General features: G+C 47.0%; 1 protein-coding gene across 3 annotated transcripts in view; it reads right to left on the bottom strand.

The window, feature by feature from the left end:
• CYFIP2 (cytoplasmic FMR1 interacting protein 2) overlaps positions 1–19,829 on the bottom strand; it is a 137,265-nt gene extending 117,436 nt beyond the window's left edge. For all 3 annotated transcript variants that reach the window (XM_075541893.1, XM_075541891.1, XM_075541892.1), the window contains exon 1: positions 19,709–19,829. The gene's annotated coding sequence lies outside the window, so the exon portion shown is untranslated. The remainder of the gene's footprint in view (positions 1–19,708) is intronic.
• Positions 19,830–21,621: the final 1,792 nt, after the last annotated feature.

The following is a 21,621-nucleotide window of genomic DNA, read 5'->3' as shown; positions in this document are numbered from 1 at the left end:
CCCCTAACCTTTTCCCCTCTCACATATGGTACTGCTGCACTTCCCTAAGAGTCAGAACACGAACAACCTACACTACCAGTAAATGGTGTGTCCTCAAAGAAGCTTATGCAGCCTTTCTCCTTCTTCTCCTTCTCCTTCATCAGTTTACTGTGGACTCGTACAACTCTTACCACAATCCATACATTCCTCCAGTGTGCCAAGCACATTTGCACATTTGTTGCCATTATCAGTTTCAAAACATTTTCTTTCTATTTGAGCCCTTGGTATTAGCCTGTCATTTTCTCCCTCTCTCCCCCACCCTCCCTCCTTCATGAACCCTTGATAATTTATTTAAAAATTTTTCCTGTCTTTTTTAATACTTTTATTAGGGGCTCTTACATCTCTTATCACAATCCATACATTCCTCCAGTGTGTCAAGCACATTTGCACATATGTCGCCATCATCATTTTCAAAGCATTCTCTTCCCACTTGAACCCCTGATATCAGCTCCCCATTCCTTCCCCGTCCCTCCCCTGTCCACTCTCCCTCCCTCGGGAATCCTTGATTAGTTATAGATTATTTTTTGCATATCTTACATCATCCTTCATCGCCCCTCACTCGCTTTTTCATTATTCGTCCCACTGGGACTGGGTTCTAGATGATCCTTGTGATTAATTCCCCTTTCTCCCCCCAGACTTCCCCTAATCCTCCTGGTATCTAAGTTCTCATTGATGGCCCTGAGGGGTTTATCTATCCTGGATTCCCCATGTTATGTACAGCCTTTCTTATTCTCCTTGCAAAAGCAGCTTCGTGTGGGGTGTGTGTGTGTGTAGATTATTCACTGCTCAAGGGAGAAGGGGCTCAGAAATTTTTAGCTCAGTGCTGGAAGTCCCTGCCAACACCACATCAATCAGAGAGGAAATGTATTCTGGAAAATTTAACAAAGGTGCTCACGAAAATGACTTCTGCGTTTCTGGCTGAGTCCCTCCCTGTTATGCAACCTCCCAAATGAGAATAATTCTTTATATTCTCCTTATGAGCACGTGGTCATTTTCTCATTTGGGCAGAAGGCATTAATAAAATATTTGAAATGAACAGTATTCTGGGAGTAGGATTTACCAAACACAGTTGCAGCCTCTCACTGTGGGGCAGTTAGGGGCAGATTTAAATCCAGCGTTTTCAGAACAAACTCAAATTCCATGGCTGGGTGTGACTAAGGGAGGCCCTAAAACTCAGCCCATGGGCCATTCCCGTGTCCGAGGGTTTGGCGGTTCTGTAAGTTGAGGAGACTGAATCACCCGAGAGGAGGGGCTGGCTCCGTAAGCACAGCAAGAGGGACCGCTGCATGTGAGAGCCCTCAAACCTGGCAATCCTCTGACCGATCACATCCTAAATCCTACGACTCACCAAGTAAATGCTGTGCATTATAGCCCCAGTGCCTATCAACAGATTAGAGACTGCAGGAAACGCGTTATACGCACACAGTGGAGTATTAGTCAGCTATAGATAGAAAGGAAATTCTGACGCAGAAGGAACCTTGAAAACGTGATACTGAGTGAAATAAGCCAGACAACGAAGAAACAAATGCCGTATGATCCCATTTATATGAAGTAGCTAGCCTAAAAGGATGTAGAGAGAGAAAAGTCTAGGAGTGGTCGCCAGGGCCTGGGAGGAGGAGGCGGGATTGGGGGCAGAGCCAGGGTGGAAACAGGACACCCCCATTCCCAGCTGCGGGTCCTTTCTTTGAGGCCACGCCTTCTTCTGAACCGTTCCAAAGGGTGCCAACCACTGCGTTCTTCCTCCACTCTGGCTGCCCTTTCTTTCTTCAAGAACAGGCCTCCGACAAGCAAGAACGATTAGAGCACTCCCACCTTGCCTTCTCAAGAAGGGACAAGGAAGGAAGTTTCCTGTTGGTAAGGCTAGACAAGAAAATACACACAAGCGCGCGCACACACACACACACACACACACACACGAGGGGATTTCAAAACGTTTGTGGACCATGGGAACTAAAATAAAATGGGGAAAAATATAAAGAAATTTTTCCATGAACATTTTCAAGCCTCCTCATGTGTGTGTGTGCAATATTCGGTATCTGTATACCAGAGAAAAAATTCCACTAAGTCTACTTGGACTCCTGGCAATCCTAAGGGCAGGGAAGAACTGCCCCATAAGGCTTTGGTGGGTTAACCTCAAGGTTCCCCAGATCAAAACCACCAGCTGCCCCGTGGGAGAAAGAAGAGGCTTTCTGCTCCTGTAAAGAGTTACAGTCTTGTCAATCCACAGGGGCCATTCCACCCTGTCCTACAGGGTTGCTATGAGTCCGACTGACTGGATAGCAGTGAGTTTGGTGTTTTTCTTTATCAAAGACCATTACAATCACCAGGTCTCCCTTCCACAGAGCTGCGTGTGGCTTTGCGTCACCTACCCTTCAGTAAGCAGCTAGGGACCACCAGCGTGCCTTTTTTACATCAATCATATATCATATTAAATATAAAAACAAATCAACTGGAGGCAGAGACTCTCACCATATAAAAAATTCTGTGTGTTTGTTTTCCTTGAGCAGCAGCTGACTGAGCAAGGAGAAATTCGAAGAAGACATTTGGGGTGAAGCCTGCTCCTGCATCTTGGAGAGTGTGTGCGTTCCACGTGTGCAGGGACGTACAGTGTGCCACGGGACACGGCGTCCCCGTGGACCTCACGCCTTCTCTTGTTTCGGAGCCAGCTTCTTCCTAGGGCTGGCTCCGTGGCGGGCATCTTCCAAGACTTCCACACGGTACCCCGAAATGGGCCATGGTTCACACTCGGCGTAATTTGGGCAAGAAACATTCACAAGAGGAATGATCCACTTATCTGGTGGGCAAACCTTGGGACCCCACAGCTGATAGCACACACCTGGAGGCACCTGGAGGCTCTGGCCTGTGCCAGGCTGTAGATTAAAGCCTCAGAGCAGAGCACCAGAGTTGCTGATGGCGGGCTTCACATGGAGGGTGAAGAGGGGAGGTGGAGCTACCCAAGACGGAGAGGAACCCAGAGGTGAGGAATCCGGGTCCCAGAATAGAGAAGCAAGTAAAGCTACATGGCCAAAGAGCCTGCCGAAGCACCATCTGTACCACGGCACACACTGGAAGCCCAGCGAAGTTTTGCACACCACAGAAGGTCCCTCCAGCTGGAAGGAACCGAACGGCGATATCCTCCTTCAGATGTCTTTCTGACCCACCAGACTGCATCTCAATCAGCGTCCGCCTCTGATCCCATGACACGGAATGCATCTTTCAGGGCACCCACTCCACTTTACGACACTATTGAACCATGCTTGCTCTCCTGCCCTAAGAAGAGAGAGAAAAAGTGGGGAAATGCTCCTTGAGGGCACAGGCTGTGTCTAATTCACACCCGGCTCCGAGCACAGCATTGGCCTTACATTTGTAACTCAATAAAGATGTGTTCAATGAGTGGATGGATGAGTGAATGAATGACTTTATAGGAATGCCTCCAAAAGACCCAGGAGAGCACTGCTAGGTGTCCAAGAAAAATACTGACTAGTCCATGGACGGCCAGAAGAACAAACAAATCTGTGCTGGAAAAAGTACACCCTGATGGCTTCTTGGAGGCGACAACAGTGAGGCGTCCTCTCTCAGACGTTGGGCATGGTGCCAGGAGGGACCGGTCCCTGGAGAAGGACAGCATGCTAGTCAAAGTGGAGGGTCTGGGGAAAAGAGGAAGACTAGCCATGAGATGGATGGGCACAGTGGCTGCAATAACAGGCTGAGACTTAACAACGCGCGAATGGCGCGGGACCAGGCCGTGCTTCCTTCTGTCGCGCATAAGGTCGCTGTGAGCTGTAGCCAATCGAACAGCACCTAACCACCACCGAGGACATATCTTTATTTTAATGAGGAAAGTGCAGAAGAAACATAAACAGCAGGGAAGCTTGTTATATTTTATATTGAACTCCATCAAAATGATTCAGAGAATTAGTGCTTGACAAATGAAAAGGATAAACTTCAATATTTATAAATTTCTGCATGTGTAAATTTGTTCATGAAATAACAATACTTTCCTCCAACATTGGAAGTCCTAATTTTACCTGCCCTTCAACATCTCTCCCCTCTTCGAAGTAATTTGTTCCCTCCTGGAAGCTCCCAGGGGCTCATTAGCAGTACCTGTCTTTGGACATTTTCTTCAGATGGGACATAAAAATCTCCAGTTCCCCCCCCCCCACACACACACCACAGTTTGAGGGCAAATATTGCCAAGTGACAATGTATTTATGTCCTACTGAGCCCACAGGTGCCTCAGAATCCTCAGTCCAGAGGCCGCAGCTCTCCATCAGAATTTACCTATGAAATGAAGCACACATGGATCACCTGTATTTGAACAATGTAAGAGTGTATAAGGCCCTATGTTAAAACAGCACACAAAGGGGCTTAAGTGGAGAGCAAATGCCTTGAGAATGATTGGGGCAGGGAATGTATGGATGTGCTTTATACAATTGATGTATGTATATGTATGGATTGTGGTAAGAGTTGTATGAGTCCCTAATAAAATGTAAAAGAAGAAAAGAGAAAAAAATGATTAGGGCAAAGACTGTACAGATGTGCTTTATACAATTGATGTATGTATATGCATGAACTGTGAAAAGAATTGTATGAGCCCCAATAAATTGTTAAAATTAAAAAAAAAACAGCACACATGTGTGTATGGTCCCTGTGTTAGAACAGCACATGCATGTGTATGGTCCCTCTGTTAGAACAGCTCATGTGTGTGTAAGGTCTCTGTGTTAGAACAGTGCATATATGTGTATGGTCTCTGTTAGAACAGTACATGCGTGTGTGCGGACCCTATGTTAGAACAACACGTGTGTATAAGGTCTCTATGTTAGAACAATGCAGGTATGTGTAAGGTCCCTAGGTTAGAAAAGTGCAAGTATGTCTAAGGTTCCTATGTTACAACAGTGCAAGTATGTGTAAGGTCCCTAAGTTAGAACAAAACATGGAAGTGTAAGGTCCCTGAGACCAGGGACTGTCACTGAACGTCTCAGAGATCTTAGCAGAGTGCCACAGACAGATCAGGCACTCCGGAATAGCTAATGAACACAGCTGCATCTCTAATGGGGTAGGAGAATGAGATTCCTGAAGTTGGCCGTGTTTCCATGTCTAGCATTCACGTTCCTTGCCTTCACATTAATGATGCAGATAATTAAGCAAAGGTATAATACTCAGTTGTATCTGTAAACTGGCCGTATAGCTGTTTACTAACTTTTTTCTCCAACTGACACTTTAGTTTTTTACTTAATAAACTATATTTAGAAGGAAAAGTAAAATTGAAGTGAACTTGGGAGTCTTTAATGGCATACAAGTTCATTTCAAACATGGGAAATGATTTTTAAATGAAATATATTTAAAAGGAAGCTGTATGTAACTATCAAAAATGGGAAAGGTTCACTTGTCAACAACAGACCCCCAAGCCCAAATCCACTGCCCTGATGCTGATTCCGACTTATAGCAATCCTCTACGACACAGGGCACCAAATCATCTCAGAACGTGCAGAAAGAGCATCTATATAGCACGCTGTCATGATTAAAAAAAGATAAAAAACACAGAATAAACTAGGAATAGAAGGTAACTCCTTAACCTGAGAAAAGTCCTATCCAAGAAGCCCAACCTAACATCATATGTCCTGGTGAGAGACAGAATGTTCCTTCCTAATGTCAAAACCAGGCAAAGATGCCTGCTGCTGTCTTCTTTTTCACCATTGCACTGGAGGCTCTAGTCAGAGCAATGGGCCAAGGCATGAAACAAAATGCATCAAAATTGGAGAGGAAAAAATAAAACTTACTCTATTTATAGATGACATGATCTTACATATAGAAAATACTAAAGAACTTACTGTACACACTCGTGTATAAGCCAGGGTTTTCAGGACAAAAAACGTGCTGAAAAACGGGTTCGGCTTATACACGGGTCAGTGGTACCCCAGAGAGGTGTAAGATCTCTCTGCCCCACCCCCACCGAGGAGGTAATGAGACTAGCACCCCTGCTGACACTGCAGGGCTTTGAATGTTTGTCTACTCACATCTAACCAATCAGAGCCGTCTATGACGTGGACGTCTCCAATTCGCAGAAGCACCCGTAGTGATTCACTTATGCCAGCAGTTGAACTCCTCAGGATGTCTGTGGCTGCGCTCTGTCTCTCCCCTCTGGTCTCTGTGTTAATTCACATTCTGCACCCCCCGCCCACACAGACTCCCCCCTCCCCTCCTCCTGGCTAACATGTTGGCAGGAGAGGGATGGGGGGCATTACCATGAAAGTTCTTTTTCAAAGTTTTATTTTTTTATCCTATCAGAAATGGATATTACTGAACCAAAACAAAAATGCCAGTCACATGAGGCTGGTTTCAAAATGAAGGTTGTGTCAAGAGCAGAAGAGAGCAATAACAGTATTGCAAGTAGGGAATTCTGTGCTGATGAAAAGCAAGTGAGGGAGTGGCGGAAAACGAAGGCTGACTTGGAACAGATTCCAAAAGCTAAAAAAGCTCTTCGTAGTTTAATGTCTTTTTATGGGGCTCTAGAGAGTGAATTGCATAAATGGGTTATGAAGTGTCATCAAAATGGTTACTGCGTAACATGCATGGGAATCTGCTTACATGCTCTACAAATGGCTAAGGATGACAAATATAAAGCACCAGGCATTGAAAAATTTGCTGCATCAGCAGGATGGTGTACCCGCTTCATGAATAGGTTTGCCCTACTATGTTTGAGACAAAGAACAAAGATTTCCCAGAAATTGCCACAAGACCTTGAAGAAAAAATTGTCATTACAGTGATTTATTATAAAACAAAGAAGGATTTATTATTATTACCTGGCAGATACTGGGAATATGGATGAAACTGCCATGACTTTTGATCTTCCAAGCAACAGAACTGTGGCAAGTTTAAGAGAAAAAAACATTTCTCTCAAAACCACAGGAAATGAAAAAAAAACAACACTTTACAGTTATTCTATCATGTTTGGCTAATGGAACTAAGCTGTGTCCTGTCATTATTTTTAAAAGAAAGACCTTGCCTAAAAAGATCAATTTCCCACCAAGAATTTCTGTGCGTGCACATGTTAAAGGTTGGATGGATGAAGACGAACAAAAAAATGGCTGGAAGAAATTTGGAACCAACAACCAGGAGCAGCCTTAAAGAAAAAGCCATCGTTACTTGTTTGGGATATGTTCAGAGCCCACCTATCAGATGATATAAAAAAAATTGGCAAAATCTAGTCAAGTTACTTTAGCCGTTATTCCAGGTGGGCTTACATCTGTACTGCAGCCTCTGGATGTATCTTTGAATAAGCTTTTTAAAGACTGTGTGCAAAGGATGTGGCATGAATGGATGTCATCTGGTCAAGCCCGACCAACAAAAGGAGAAAATCTCATGAAGTCTGAAATAGAGTTAATAGCAAAGTGGGTTCATGATGCATGGGAAGACATTCCAGAGGACATGGTGTGATGTGCCTTCCAGAAATGTAGTATTAGTAATGCTATGGATGGCAGTGAAGACTGCGCTTTGTATGAAAATGACAGCAATGCTGGTGATGACGGTGATCTCAGTGAGGACAGAGTCTATGATGACCTCACACCAGCTGAAGCTCTGCATTGGGATACGGATGATGATGAGGAATTCGGTTTTGAAGGATTTTAACTCTTTACATTTTAGCTTGGTTGCTGATTGAGCTCAGGGAATAGTCCTCTTAAGGTATCATTGTTGATACCTTATTGTTTTTGTTGAACCTATTTTCCACTTCCTGTGCTGGTTTACTAATGTTAAATGACTTGTTCATTTACTTATGTTTTTTATTTAAAATAAATATTTAAATACATTACCCCACTGATGTCTCAATTTTTAGTAATTTTACTTTCATTTGTTTTGATTATTGAAACTCACCAATAGCTTCTGCATTTTCCACCCTAGGCTTATACTTGAGTCAATCAGTTTTTCTGGTTTCCCAGGTAATAATTAGGTACCTCGGCTTATACTCAGGTCGGCTTATAATCAAGTATATACGGTACTTTAAAAAACCATCAAAATGAATAAAATATTTAGCAAGGCTGCAGGCTTGCAATACACAAAATTCAACTGTATTTCTATATAATTGTAATACACAATCTAAATATGAAATCAAGAGAATAATTCCATTTATAATACATTCAAAAGAATAAAGAGCCTAAATGCCTGTCAATAGATGGATGGGTAAGTAAAATATGGTACACACATACAGTGAAATGACACTAATCTATTAGGAAAAACGAAGTGTCCATCCATGCTACAGTCTGAATGAAGTTTGAAGATACTCTCACTGCCACCAAGGTGATGCCACCTTACGGTGAGCCTACAGGACAGGGTGCAACTGTCCGTGTGATTTTCTGAGGCTGTACCTCTACACGGGAGTAGAAAGCTCTGCCTTTATCTCTGAGAGCAGTTGGTTTCAAAGTGCAGACATTGCAGGAAGCACCGCATAACTACTCATCAGAAAAGGTCACATATTGCATGATGCCACATATGAAAATACAAGGCACGTGTACAAAGATCAAAGTTTATTAGGAGTTACAAGGCAGGAAGAGAGAGAGGAGGAAAGGAGGGGTGAGGGTGATGAGAAAATGGAATGAGGGTAAGGCTACGCAGTCAAATGTTGTAACTGCCTCCAAGAAAACTCACCTTCGTAAAATGTTTAACTGGCAAAAGCTGTGTGATAAATAAATGGACAGGTATAAAGAATAGCTGCTGAGGTTGCTTCTACGCAACCAAATGCCTCACATGGGACATGACGTCTTGATTTGAAGTTTTAGGATCAAAGTTTTCACAGCGACATCACAGATGATTGGCCTAATTATGTGTTTGGTGCTTCTGTTCTACCTCCCAGGCGCTTACCAAGTTCCGTAAAAGCTTGCAAGCTGCCATCCAAGGCAAAATAATCGATCTCCAATGGCTTGGAGCAACTGCAGAAGGAAGTGAGTCAAGAGTAGGACGAGGCTGTGGCTGTCTGGCTAAGAACCTCCAGGAACAACTGCCTCTTTTTGCCAGGAAACCAGAACTGGATGGCGCCTGGTTACGATTACTGAATATTTTGATTAAGGGGTCTAGAAAGGAATCTTTGGTTCAAAGGGATGAAAATGAAAATGCACAACAGGATTTCAAATTTCCAGAGAGGTGTAGACTTTTTGAAACCATGGAAGCTGGGTAAACCCTGGAATCTATTGCCCTGCCAGAATAGTCGATGCCCAAACCAAAACTATTCCCTGATGTCTTAAGAACAAACAGAAATACAGAGGATAGTTTAACTGATAAAGACTGTCTGCCTTGGGCTTTTAAGACCTGTCTACATGAGAGTAAAGTCTGACAAAAAGAACTCAAAAGATCAGATAAGCGCCTTAGGGGCAGTGAGTATGTTCACAGAGAAGGAAAAAATACTCAACAAAGGAAAGCAAGGACGGCTGGACGACTTAAAGAATGCCATCAATGCTACTGAATCACACAGGTACAAGGGGTTGAATTGGGTATGCTCAACAAGACAAATAAGTGTCTTTTCAAAAGAATCAAATATATAGGTAAAATCATATTGTAATCTGAAAGCTATAAAGCAACTGTTGGAAGGAATTAAAGGAGACCTAAGGAAAAGAAACTATATCCCATGTCCACGGACTTAATATTGTTACGATGGGAATGCCCTACAAATTGTCCTGTAAGTTTGACACATCCCCTTTCAAAATCGCAGCGAGTTTCTTTGTGGAAATTTACAAGTTTATCTTAAAATGTACAGGGAAATTCAAGGGACCCAGAAAAGCCAAAACAACTTGGAAAAAGAACACAGTTGGAGATCTGCTGATTTCAGAACTTACCACATTGCTGAGATAATCAAGCCAGGGTGGTACAGATGTGAGAATAGACCTAGATCATCAGACTGGAATTGAGAGCCCAGAAATAACCCTTCACAGTCGTGTCCCAGTGATATTTGACTACGGTACTAAGATAATTCAGTGGAAAAAGAACACTTCTTCACCAAGTGTTCTAGGACAAATGTATATGCACATTCAAGAGATGGCCTCATGCCATACACAAACATTAACTAAAAATGGGTCAAAATCTCACATGTCAGAGCAAACGCTATCAAGCTGTTTGAATTTGGATTTGACAATGATTTCTTAGCCAAGACCCAGAAAGCACAAGCAACAAAATAAAAGATAAATTGGACAATTGTCAAAATGAAAAACTTTTGTGCTTCAAAAGATATTAAGAAAGTGAAATGACAATATATAGAATTCAAGAAGGTTCTTGAAAACATATTAAGATACTTGTATATACAACTAGAAGGAATTTTAAAAACAATAAAAATAATTCAATTAAGAAAATGGGTAGAGATAAACACTGGAACAAATATTTCAGTGGGGAAATTAGACAAATGGTAACAGGCACATAAAATAATGCTGAATTATCACTTGTCACTAGGAAAATACAAATAAAACCACCATAAGATACCGCGTTCATATAAAAAACTGAAAATAATAAGCATTGGAGAAGTTGCAAAGAAACTGCGAACTTCAACACCGCTTATGAGGTTATAAAATGGCACAGCCCTTTTGGAAAATATTAGTTCCCCAAATTTTTTAAAAAAAGACTTATCATAAGTCCCAGCAATTTCCCTTGTAGGCCCACTCCCAGGAGCAATGAAAATGTGCATCTGCACAAAACCTACACACAAACTCTCACAACACTACGTGTCAGAGACAGAGCAGAAAGGACCCAACTGTGGCTCACTTGATGAATGGACACATAAAATGTGGAGTAGCCATACAATGGAATATTATTCAGCTATAAAAACAACAAAGTAGTGATGATTCGCACTACGCCATGGAGAAATGGTGATTATACCATCCTAAGTGAAAGAAGCCTGTCATAAATGACTCCATGTTGCACATTTCATTAATAGGAAATGCCTAGAGTAGGCAATTTTATAAAGATAGATAGATAGATAGATAGATAGATAGATAGATAGATAGACAGATAGATAGATAGAAAATAGATGAATGGTTGTGTAGGACTCAGAAGAAGGATGTCCTGGTGACTTAGTGCATTACACATTGGACTGATAATCAAGGTGAGCAGTTCGAACCCATAGGGTGCTCCTTATGAGAAAGATGAGGCTCTCTGCTCCTGTGAAGATTGACAGCCTCAGAAACCAACAGGGGCTGTTCAAGTCTGGTCTGCAGGCTATCAATCAGAATCAACTCAATCGTGGTGAGTTTGAGTGTTTATAGGTACAGTTGGACCAGGGACTTCAGGGGCCCTACAGGCAGAAGCTGTGGCGAGTATAAACCAACAGGACAAAAAGGGATGCCAGACCACCCAGACTAAACCTGGGGGCACCTTATGCTGTGTGGGGTCGAACTGGAGGGCCCTGCCTCTCCGCTCTTTGCAACTCCCTGCCTCCCAGGAAGAAAGGTTCCTCAGTGGTAAAACCCTGGAGATTAAGCGATGAGCTTTAGAGGTTTAGACTGAAAACAGGATGAGCCTCTAGTTCCCCTCCTCCTAAGTGAGCTTGGTTTTCAATGAAAAGGAAACTGCAACCCAGAGAGAAGGGACTAAACACAAGGTCACTGACTAGAGGGGCAGAGATGGACTAACACTGCTGCTAGCGGGGAGCTCACGGGTCTCCATACAATAATTAATGTGACAGCGTTTGGAGGTGGGGGGAAGAAGGAGGGGGAGGGGGGGAGAGGGAGAGGGAGGAAGGGAGGGAGGGAGGGAGGGAGGAAGAGATCAACATGAGAAGCCTTATTCGAGAATAAAACAATAAACCCTGTAAGAAAGAAGATATAATCCAAGAACCGCACTTGGCTCTTTCCTGATTGTGATGTGCATATCTTAATAGTGCAGACACTTTACTGATGAGTTGGTTTAAAACAGCATTCTTACTATCTTGGGAGAGAGGAGTCGTTGAGGGAAGGAAAATGATGTAAGAAAACGCAATGTCCATCCATTCAGGCAGGAAGGAAATAGCCAACCTGTGAAACAGATAAAGCAAGAGAGAGCAGAGGAAGCTTATCTCTTTGACCTGGAGGCAAGGCCTGGAAGCAGAGGCGTGTGGAGGGGGAAGGTGGGCCCAGGAGGGCAGTTTCTGATTAGGAGTCCTTCGAAACTAACAGACTGTTAAAAGCAGGTCCATGTATTGCTTTGATCAAAATTAAAATTTTGCCTTTAAAGACAACAAAGCTTCTTTAAAAAACAAACAAACTGACTGCCATCAAGTCAATGCCAACTCAGTGACCCTAAGGACAGGGTAGAACTGTTCCTGCGTAATTCATGACAGCAAGAGAAAGTAGGTCTTTCTCCCTCAGCGTGGCTGGTGGCTTCTAACTGCCGACCTCTGAGATAGCAGTCCAGTGTGTAACCACTACACCCCAGGGCTCGTCTGTGCCTCCAGAGCAACTTGCTAGCAATGCAAACCAAGTCCACGGTGGTGCTCTGCCACGCAGGCCAGTCTACCTGCCTGTGTTCTGGAACAAGGGGCTGCTTGCCTGCAGCTTCTTTCTGCTGGTGGGCTTGAGGCCCGGCCATCAACTTCAGCTGGGAGTTTACAGCACAGGATGAGCTGGTGGTGGGGCTCAAGGGGCTGCCACTTCATGTCATTTTTACTCAGTTGCTTCCTGTGTTGTCAGGGTCTCAGGGGGCCTTTCTGTTGTCAACTAAACCAGCAGCTCTGGGCCACAGCGTCTGGCTCTCAGGAGGGAAGGTCATGCCACCAAGGCTGGCTTGCCAATTTGCTCCCGCTGGGGACAAGCCACCCCACAAAGGGAGGTGACCAGATTTTAACATTGGTGAAGCGGAACACCATTGATAAAACTCATAGCCACACGGCAGCCGAAAACTGTATACGATTGTCGTGCATTCTTTCCAAAAATCGGGACTTTTTTAAAACACCGCGAAATGCAGAAAAAATTGTTAAAAATCGGGACTGTCCCACTAAAAGCGGGACGTCTGGTCCAAGGACACCAGTGTGAGGTGTTCAGGGAAGAGGATCTGCCGCTCCAGGCCACTGGCTAGGACGCCTAAGGGGAACCACTGCATCTACTGTGGAAACACAGAGCAAGGCCTCAGGCTTGGCCACTGCATGGGAGCAGACCTCAGCTTCCACACTGGGCAATGGTGGCGCAGGGGACGCACGCTCGGGTGGAAGCCGTCCTTTGGCCCTGAAATCACATGTCCTCTGACTCTCACAGGCCAGTTCTTCTGGGTAGCAACCATGTCACCCAAACCCTTGTCAAGTAGGTGACTTATAACTAATAGCAATTTATATGCTGTGGTTTACATATAAGGCACTTAAAATATTTTATTGGGGGAACATACAACTCTTATCACAATCCATCCATTGTGTCAAGCACATTTGTACATTTGTTGCCATCATCATTCTCAAACCATTTTCTTTATACTTGAGTCCTTGGTATCAGCTCCTTATTCCCCCCCCTCCCTTTCCCACCCTCCTTCCCTCACGAACCCTTCATAATTTATACATTTTTTTAACGTCTTACACTGTCCGATGTCTCCCTTCACCCACTTTTCTGTTGTCCTTCCCCCAGGGAGGGGGTTCTATATAGATCATTGTGATCGGTTCCCCTTTTGTCCCCCACCTTCCCTTTACCCTCCTGGTATTACTAATCTCATTATTGATCCTAAGGGGCTTATCTGTCCTGGATGAGAAGATGTACACTGGTACAGATGAGAGCTGGAAACACAGGGAATCCAGGGCATAATTATACGTGAGAGAGGGGTCAAAGCCCCGTATACTATCACTGCCTTCTTATCCGTTGCCTTCCCTTGAGATGGCATTGGTGGAAGAGCACAGTACATAGATAGCCAAGATCAGTGGCAGGGTCTGATGCGTTCAGCAGGCCAATATGGATTTACAAACAAAAAAGCAAAAACAACCAGTCAAGCATCACTGGATCTGAGTCTCTCTCAGTCTTCTAACCTTAAGTCGATGACTACCGGGACAAGAGTCCAGTGCACTGGTTGTTATTATGTGCTACAGGGTGGACTCTGACTCTCAACAGTGACCCCCATGGGACAGAACAGACCAACCCGGCGCCCTAGGGCTTTCTAGGCTGTGATCTGTGCTGGTGCATCTTCTCCAAGGCAGTCAGTGAGTGGGTTGAAAACCCCAACCCTTCTGTTCGCAGTCAAGCTACCCAGGGCTCCAGTAGTCTATTCTAGTAGGCGGCAATGGTACTCCATTCAAAAGGCTTTCTTAAGCTCATCCTCCCTAAAATGGACCATCCACTGTGGCCAGGGTGACCAGTGAGCCACAAACCTTCCAGTGGACATGTGTGTTTGGTGTTTTCATTCAAACTGTGATCTCCCACTCTCTTGTGGACTATCAGCTCCTCTCCTCTCTTCTCAAATCCTATCCCTCTGCCAATGCCCAGTTCAAGATCTGCTTCCATCATGAAGGTCTGAGCAGCTGGACCCCACAGCAGCCTCCGTCCCTCTGGTCCCTCGAGCACGGAGGCTGTAATTGGTGACTTCCTACTGCACTACAGACGGCTCTCAGTCTCACCGATGCTCTGGATCTATAAGAATGCCAGGGGTAGCAAGTTTTCCTTCAGTATGTCCCAAAGTAACTCTCACAGAGCCAGGCACACACTGGGCATTATTTGCATAATGAACACTTCATAGATGACAAGTTGAATGTGTTATCTAGTGGCCAAAGTTAAGAACAGTAATTTTTAAAACTCGTGGTCCTCCAGGGTACCAACTCATGTTACCCTGTTGCTATAAAGTTCTGAGAAGACTTCTTTAGAAAATGGCCTACAGCTCCCACCTCAAGCCCTAAGAAGCAGGCTGTCAGTTACATGTGCAGGCTGATGACCTCTACTTTTGAATTCTGGTTTCATTTTCGTTCCTTGCCACAGTCAGTCCTAAAGCACATATGAAACCAGCTCTCAGGTATCCTTTCCCTTAACACTGAGTTATTGGGTATATTTTAGGAGGCTCAGATTCCTTTTGATTGCAGCTGGGCCCTCTGTGAAGTCAGAAAATCCATATTATCCCCCATAATTGATTTCTTCTTCTACCCACAGAGGCAGGGGCTCCAAATCTCTTTGGGTCTCCTGAAATTTCCTAATCAGTCTTCAAAAGGCCTCGACAGCTGCCCTAGAAGACAAAGACTATATAACATGAACATACTGGACATTACCCCTTTCCCACCTACAGAGTAAAGTCTCTGCTCCACGATGACCTAACGAAGGTTTAAACCCAGCGTTGAAAGTCACCAGTTGGTCTTTCTGAGACAGCTCACCTGAAGGTGATGGTAAGTTTCCTCTTCTCTTTATATTGTTTCTGAGTTGCTGTATGTCTTTCAAAATGCCACTAGGCCAGAATGATCCCAGAGGGTAGGGAGAGAATTCTTCCTGAACCTTGTTGTTCTTGGGTGCCATTGAGTTGGTTCCAACTCATAGTGGCCCTATCTATGTATGACAACAAAACACCGCGCAGTCCTGCCCCCTCCTCACCATTGTCCTCAGGTCTGAACCCTAGCTACCATGATGTCTCAAACAACTCTCTAGCTTTTGCCTCCAATACACGACGTTCTCCTCTATTGCCTGGACTCAAGAAGTGTGGCCTGAATGGTCCTGTTTTGAGGTCTGTTACATACAGCCCGTGGACTAAGGGGCTACAGTTAGAAAGCTCAGGGCCACACTGTGCATCTTGGGAGATGTCACACACCCGCTGGCTGAATTTTGAAGTGTTACTGCAAGACAAGGCCATCCAGGGCCTTTGATGACATCTGTGAAGCAACAGAGTGCCTTCAGTTTCCCATTAACTCCATGATACAGATAGGCCTGTCTTCTGGAGCTGACCCACCATCTTTAAGCAATAAATTTTCCCTATAGGAATTGAGTGTGCCCAGCCAAAAGGGCCACTCCCATGGCTTTTTCGTCTCAGACTGGGGACACAGACATTATCTTATCCACAACTTCCCATGGCAAGAGGCAGGTAAGAAGCTGGGAAGCCTGCTTTCCATTGTTCAGTTTTTAAAGTCTAAGAGCTAATGGCTGGCTTGAAGCCACCCCACGAGTCAGAGAGAGAACTTTTGTGTCCTAAGTCTACTGCCTGCTCTGTGTGTCCATAAACCGAAGTTTGTCCTCCACATTTCCGATTGGCTGCAAAATGCTGAGTATACACAGAGGAAGAGCGCCTGCCTGACCTCTGTTGTGTCGAAATGTGAGAACTACCTCTGGGCTTCTTCTCAACTTATTCCCTCCCCCTTCTCCCGGCCTTCTCAAGCGGTAGTCAGCTTTACTGTGCTACAGACGAGTTTCTCCATCTGAAGTCCTTACTGACCACTGGGGACTTTGGGGGTGGGCTTTCTGGTCTCAATGTTTCCAGCTTTCCTCTGAAAACAAAATGTCCTGGTGGCAGAGGGGCTCGTAACAGCTGTGAGTTGCCTACAAGCAAGGGGCCCGATTCTTAGCGATTATGTAATGAACATATTACAGTTCTTACTCTGTGCTAGAGAGGAGTTGCTAAGTGGTGCCAATGGTTAATGTGTTCAACTGCTAACTGAAAGGCTGGGGGTTCAGGTCTACTCAGAGACCCCCTCAGGAGGAAGACTTAGCAATCTCCTTCCCAAAACAGCACTCAGTAAAAGCCCTGTGGAGTAGAGTTCTCCGCGATACACACTTGGGAGTGGGCTCAGAGGCAACTATTCCTTTGTTTGTTTGTTTTTTAATGAGCTGGATCTCTTGCTTAGCATGTTCATGCTCCTTGTTCACTAAGAGTGTCCAATGACATAGCGCATCCTCCTCTACCCAGCTGACCTCCACGTCACTAGCCAGAACCAGGAGCAGACTATCCTCCTGCCACCGCCGCTCCTAAGGCAGGGTCCCTCCTTTGGACCTGAGACAGGACTTTGTTCCTCAGAATGAAAAGACCACGTCCTTCCACAGAGACTTCAGTGAGGACATTGATGCCTGGTTCCATCAATTACAAGGGAGTAATTAATACTTTCCCAAAGAGACATAGACTCATTGCTGCGGTGGCAGCATGGAGGCTGCAAACAGGCATTTTGTGACGCTATTGGGGGAACCCTGGGGACCAACAGTGGTCCTACAGAGCCTCTTGGAGTGAAACCTCTTTGAGCGAGTATGAGGAGGCTGAAGCTGGGCATGTTTTCCAGGAGCACTGTTCTCAATGCTAATGAGCATGTTGCTTATTCCTCATCTAATTCTGCTTCCTTGGAAAGCCCACTGAGCACCCCCCTCCCCACGGGGCACGGTTTATCAGAGAAGACCTGCAGTGGCCTCCTGGGGTCCTTTTACACTTTTTAAAAGCATGTCAACTTCCTTCACTGAGCCTATGTCTGATTTAAACTGAGGAAAATCCTCCAACCCTACTGGATTTTACACCCCACTTCAAGAGGCCAGTAATCTTGGCCTAATGCCTATAGCAAGCTTTCCCGTTTCCATTTTCCAGCAGGAACTGAACAAGGGAGGCTAGGGTGCCCACAGAACCAGTCAGAACTGGCCAGGAAATACAATAAAGAGGCTTAGTGAGCAGAAAGCTGAAGCCCCCAGCAAAGGCTCAGTGTATGGAGCTGAGCAGAGGCACTATGGGACTTTGTAAGCAACGACACAGCAGTCTTGTGGCCTCGTCTCTGCTTTGGCACTGTCACTCTGTAACCTGTAACTATATAGAAGATTGCCTGCTCACAGATAGACACTGGGTCCTCAAAAAAAAAAAAAAAAGCCATCTGGGGACAGTGACCCCTGCCCAGTTATTCTCACCCTCAGCCCTAAAGCATTTCTGCCTTGCAAGCTCACCGAACTGACAGCTGCTGGCTGCTGTTGTTTCAAGGGGCTGTTTCCCTAAAAGGGCTACCCAAGCCCCACCTCGACTGCCAGCCTGCTGCCTGAAATTCCACCATTACAAATATCAATATTTTGGAAAAATGGAAAGCTTTGTTTCCATTAAAATGCCTCCCAGCCTCTGTTTCTTTTCTGGCCAAATCTTCCGAAACACCTGGCCTGGATCAAATGGGAAATTCGTTTGCACTAGCTCTTCAGGATAAATGAATCCAGAGTCCTTTCTGGAAAACATTTTTTTTGGCACAAGAGTGAGAGAGGCACAGGGCATCACGTGGAGGTGGCGGTGTGAAGCCCCAAGGGGGCCTCAGAGAGGCAGACCATGCAGGAGAAAGGATGGCTTCAAAGCCTGCACAATCCTGTCCTAGATTTTGCCCTTCAAGATCGAAGGGCCCCGGGGTGCTGGCACCACTTCTAATGAGGCCTGTGCACAAGAGTAAGCTGAGATCCACCGCAACCCCCCCCCAACACCCCCCACCCCCACCCCCTGGACACAGGCAGGAGGTGGAAACGGGGCAGGAGCCTGCTACCGGGTGTCAGCAGCACTACCCAGTGGCCCTACTTATGCAGTGAGGACACAGGCACCCAGTTGCCGGTGGCAGGACACCCTTGTGCCATTTTGGTCTTGCTGGAAGGGGAGCCGAAGACCCATCAGCCCTTGGTGTGTGTTTCTAAGGTTCCCAACCGAGCAAGCAGGAGAGGTCAAAGTCAGATCCGTAGCCCCTCTCCCCTCTGCCTCCCACAGCTGGGAAGGGAGCAGCCATATCCAATGTCCTTTCCAGTGAGGTTCTCCAGACAGCAATTCTGCAAGCCCCGGGAGCCAAGCTACTTGCCCCACCCCCAAACCCAGACACCCCCTTTGCTTCCTTACAGATAGATAGCTGGGCTCTCAGCGCTAAAGAGGTGTCAGTGGGCGGCATCAAAGGTTAAGTGCCGGACTCCGCACTAGCGGCCCTGCGAAGGAAAGATCTAGCTACCTGTTTCTGAAAGGTCACGGCCATGAAATCCCCATGGGGCCCAGTTCTATTCTGACACACGTGGGGTCGCCATGAATTGCAACCCACCGGAAGGCAAAGGGGTTCGGTTTGTTATCTGTAACCAGGGAGGAGGTCAGTCTTGCAGAACAGAGGCCGCAACCGACAGGTCGGCTCCTTCCTTTTCTTGCATGCGCGGAAAAGCCAACCTTCCTTCGCAGGAAGGAGGCAGCCCCCGCATCCCCAGCCTCCCACTGCTCCCCGCGCCCAGCGGGCGGGGAGAAAGATGCCGCGGCAGGCCGGACGCTTCCCGACGGGTGCGACCAGCCTGCGTCCTCATCAAAGCCCTCCACCCCGACGTCGCCTCCGCAGTGCCCCTCGCCCCACCCATCGCACGGTCACCGCAGGGAGCCGTGTGGCCCCGGGGGAGAGAGTGGTGGCTGCGGCACCAACTGCCACCGCAGTACCTGGACGTCCGGGATGTCGCTGTCGCCGCCGCGCTCGCGGCCGCTGCAGGTGTCTCCGGTCCCTCCGGATAAGCGCCGCCTCCGCTTGGGGCCGCGACTGCGACCCAGGCCACGCACCTGCTGCTGCGGCGGCGCCGGGAGGCCGCGCCCAAGCTTCTGGCCGAGCCCCCGCCCCTAACTCGGGGTACGGGCTTCCGCGGGGAGGGCGCCGCGCAGGGCTAGGGCCTGGCCGCCGGGGGCTTCCGGGGTCCCCAGGCCGCGCTAGCGCAGGCTCTGCACCAGAGCCCCCCAGGGAGCTGGGGGCATCGGCTCCTCGTGCATTCCCACGACCGCATCCCCGTCCTCCCCAGCACCCCGACCCCGAGGCGGGCGAGCGCCGCTCACCTGGCTCTGCCGCAGGTCCAGGGGAGGGGCCCGCAGCTCCCGCACGGCCCCGCGCCGGGGCGCAGGATGCTCCGGCGGGCTGCACCGCCGGCGTCCGCCGCGCGCTCAGCTCCGCCCAGGCCCCGCCCCGCCGCCCGCCGCCGCCCCGCCTCCTCCCTGCCCTGCAGCGGGCCCTGGGCTGTCGCGCCTGCACACAAAGAGCAGGAAATGGCTACTGTAAGGGGCTCCCCGCGGGCTCCCTCTGCGACAGGCTCATCTGTGCCTGCACCTTAGGGTGCTGCTTGGAGTCTGGTCAGCCCTCTGGCCTCCCGTTCCCGGACAGCCGGCTCCCCCGGGGGTGGAGAAAGGTGCAAGGACCTCCCCTAGAACCCACGTCTCTAACTGCTGCAGTGGGCTGAGGGAGGACCGGGGTCGTATTCATCTCACAGGATTTTCAATGGGTGCCTACTCTTCGTGGAGCAACTACTTTTGTTCCAAACACGATGCCAGGATGTTCACCAACGTGCAAGACAAGGTGGTCTGGCCCTCTTGGAGCTTGTCACCTACCTGGCAATATCCCAGGTTTAATCAACTTGTCACATGACCTACTACCAATGGCGGGGATGGGGTGGGGGAGGGGTCTGTACAGGAAAGCGACAGGGTGCTGGCGCTAGGGTTCTCCATCAGTGGTTCCCAGTGCGGTTGCTCAACTCAGAATGATTCCCCCTTCCTGTTATTTGGGGCAGAATTCCTTAAGCAGGGATGTGTCCCAACTTCATCGAAGAATTGACCACTGGACCAAAGGGAAAAAGACCACGAGGAAAGCCGTTCCTGGCCAGGCCCAGGGCCCCAGATTCTCTGCTGTTTGGGGTTATGAATTGGACTGCCAACCACATGATCGGTGGCTCAAACTCACTAGCTGATTAACAGGAGAAAAAGAGGCTTGAAACTCACAGGGGCAATTCTACTCTATCCATCCGGGTCACTACACGTTGGCATCAACTAGATGGTTTGGATCGGTTTGGAAGGAACCGCTATCATTAAGATATACTTCAATCAAGCTGAAGCCAGACTCCACCTAATCATGGCCTTGAGGTTCTGGTCACAGAACCATGCTGTCACCTCTTCTGTGGTTTCGGATTAATAGCTGCCCTTCATATCTCACGGTTCTCACGGCCATCAAGTCCATTCCGACCTATAGCGACCCTTTGGAAAATGTCAAACTGCCCCTCCCCCCCCACTGTAACTCTACGAGAGTAGCAAGCCTTATCTTTCACGAAGCGGCTGGTGGTTTCGAACCACTGATTTTGAGGTTAGCCACCCAACAAGGAACCACTACACCACTAGGGGTCCTCAGCAGTTGGAAACTACTAGCGGCTCCGCTGTTGCTGCGGTTGTAGTGAAGTGTCACCAAGTCGATCTGATTCAAGGTGCTCCGAAGCACAGCAGAAGGAAACAGTGCACGCTCCTGCCTCATCCTCACAATCGGCCTCTTTGAGCTCATTATTGAAGCCACGTTGTCAGTCTCATTGAAGGTCTCCCTGGTTTTCTATAAACGCAGCTGTCCCCTCCTGATGATATACGCACCAAACCCACTGACGCTGTGTCGATTCCAACTCAGAGCAACCCGATATACAGTTTCGGATTCTGTAAGTCTTTATGGGAACAGGCCGTTCCATCTTTCTCACATATTTACAGATAGCTCATATGTACATAAATATATGAGTGTGTGCATGCACGACACCCTTACGGACCTTGCTTTAGGGTGTTTATGGATCATGACATTGGAAACAACTGAGATTTCATTTTCAATAATGATCCTTGGAATTCTGAGTATCAGTATTACAAAGACTTAAGAGTGAGAGTCCCACTAAACTGGATTTTCATTTTAAAAGGATGTATTTTAGATATGTTAACTTTGTGGGTGTTATATG

Source organism: Tenrec ecaudatus, chromosome 2 (genome assembly GCF_050624435.1).
Source record: "Tenrec ecaudatus isolate mTenEca1 chromosome 2, mTenEca1.hap1, whole genome shotgun sequence".
In the NCBI taxonomy this organism is placed as follows: domain Eukaryota; kingdom Metazoa; phylum Chordata; class Mammalia; order Afrosoricida; family Tenrecidae; genus Tenrec; species Tenrec ecaudatus.
Note: the sequence above shows the minus strand (reverse complement) of the source record. Positions and strands in the feature narration are given on the sequence as shown.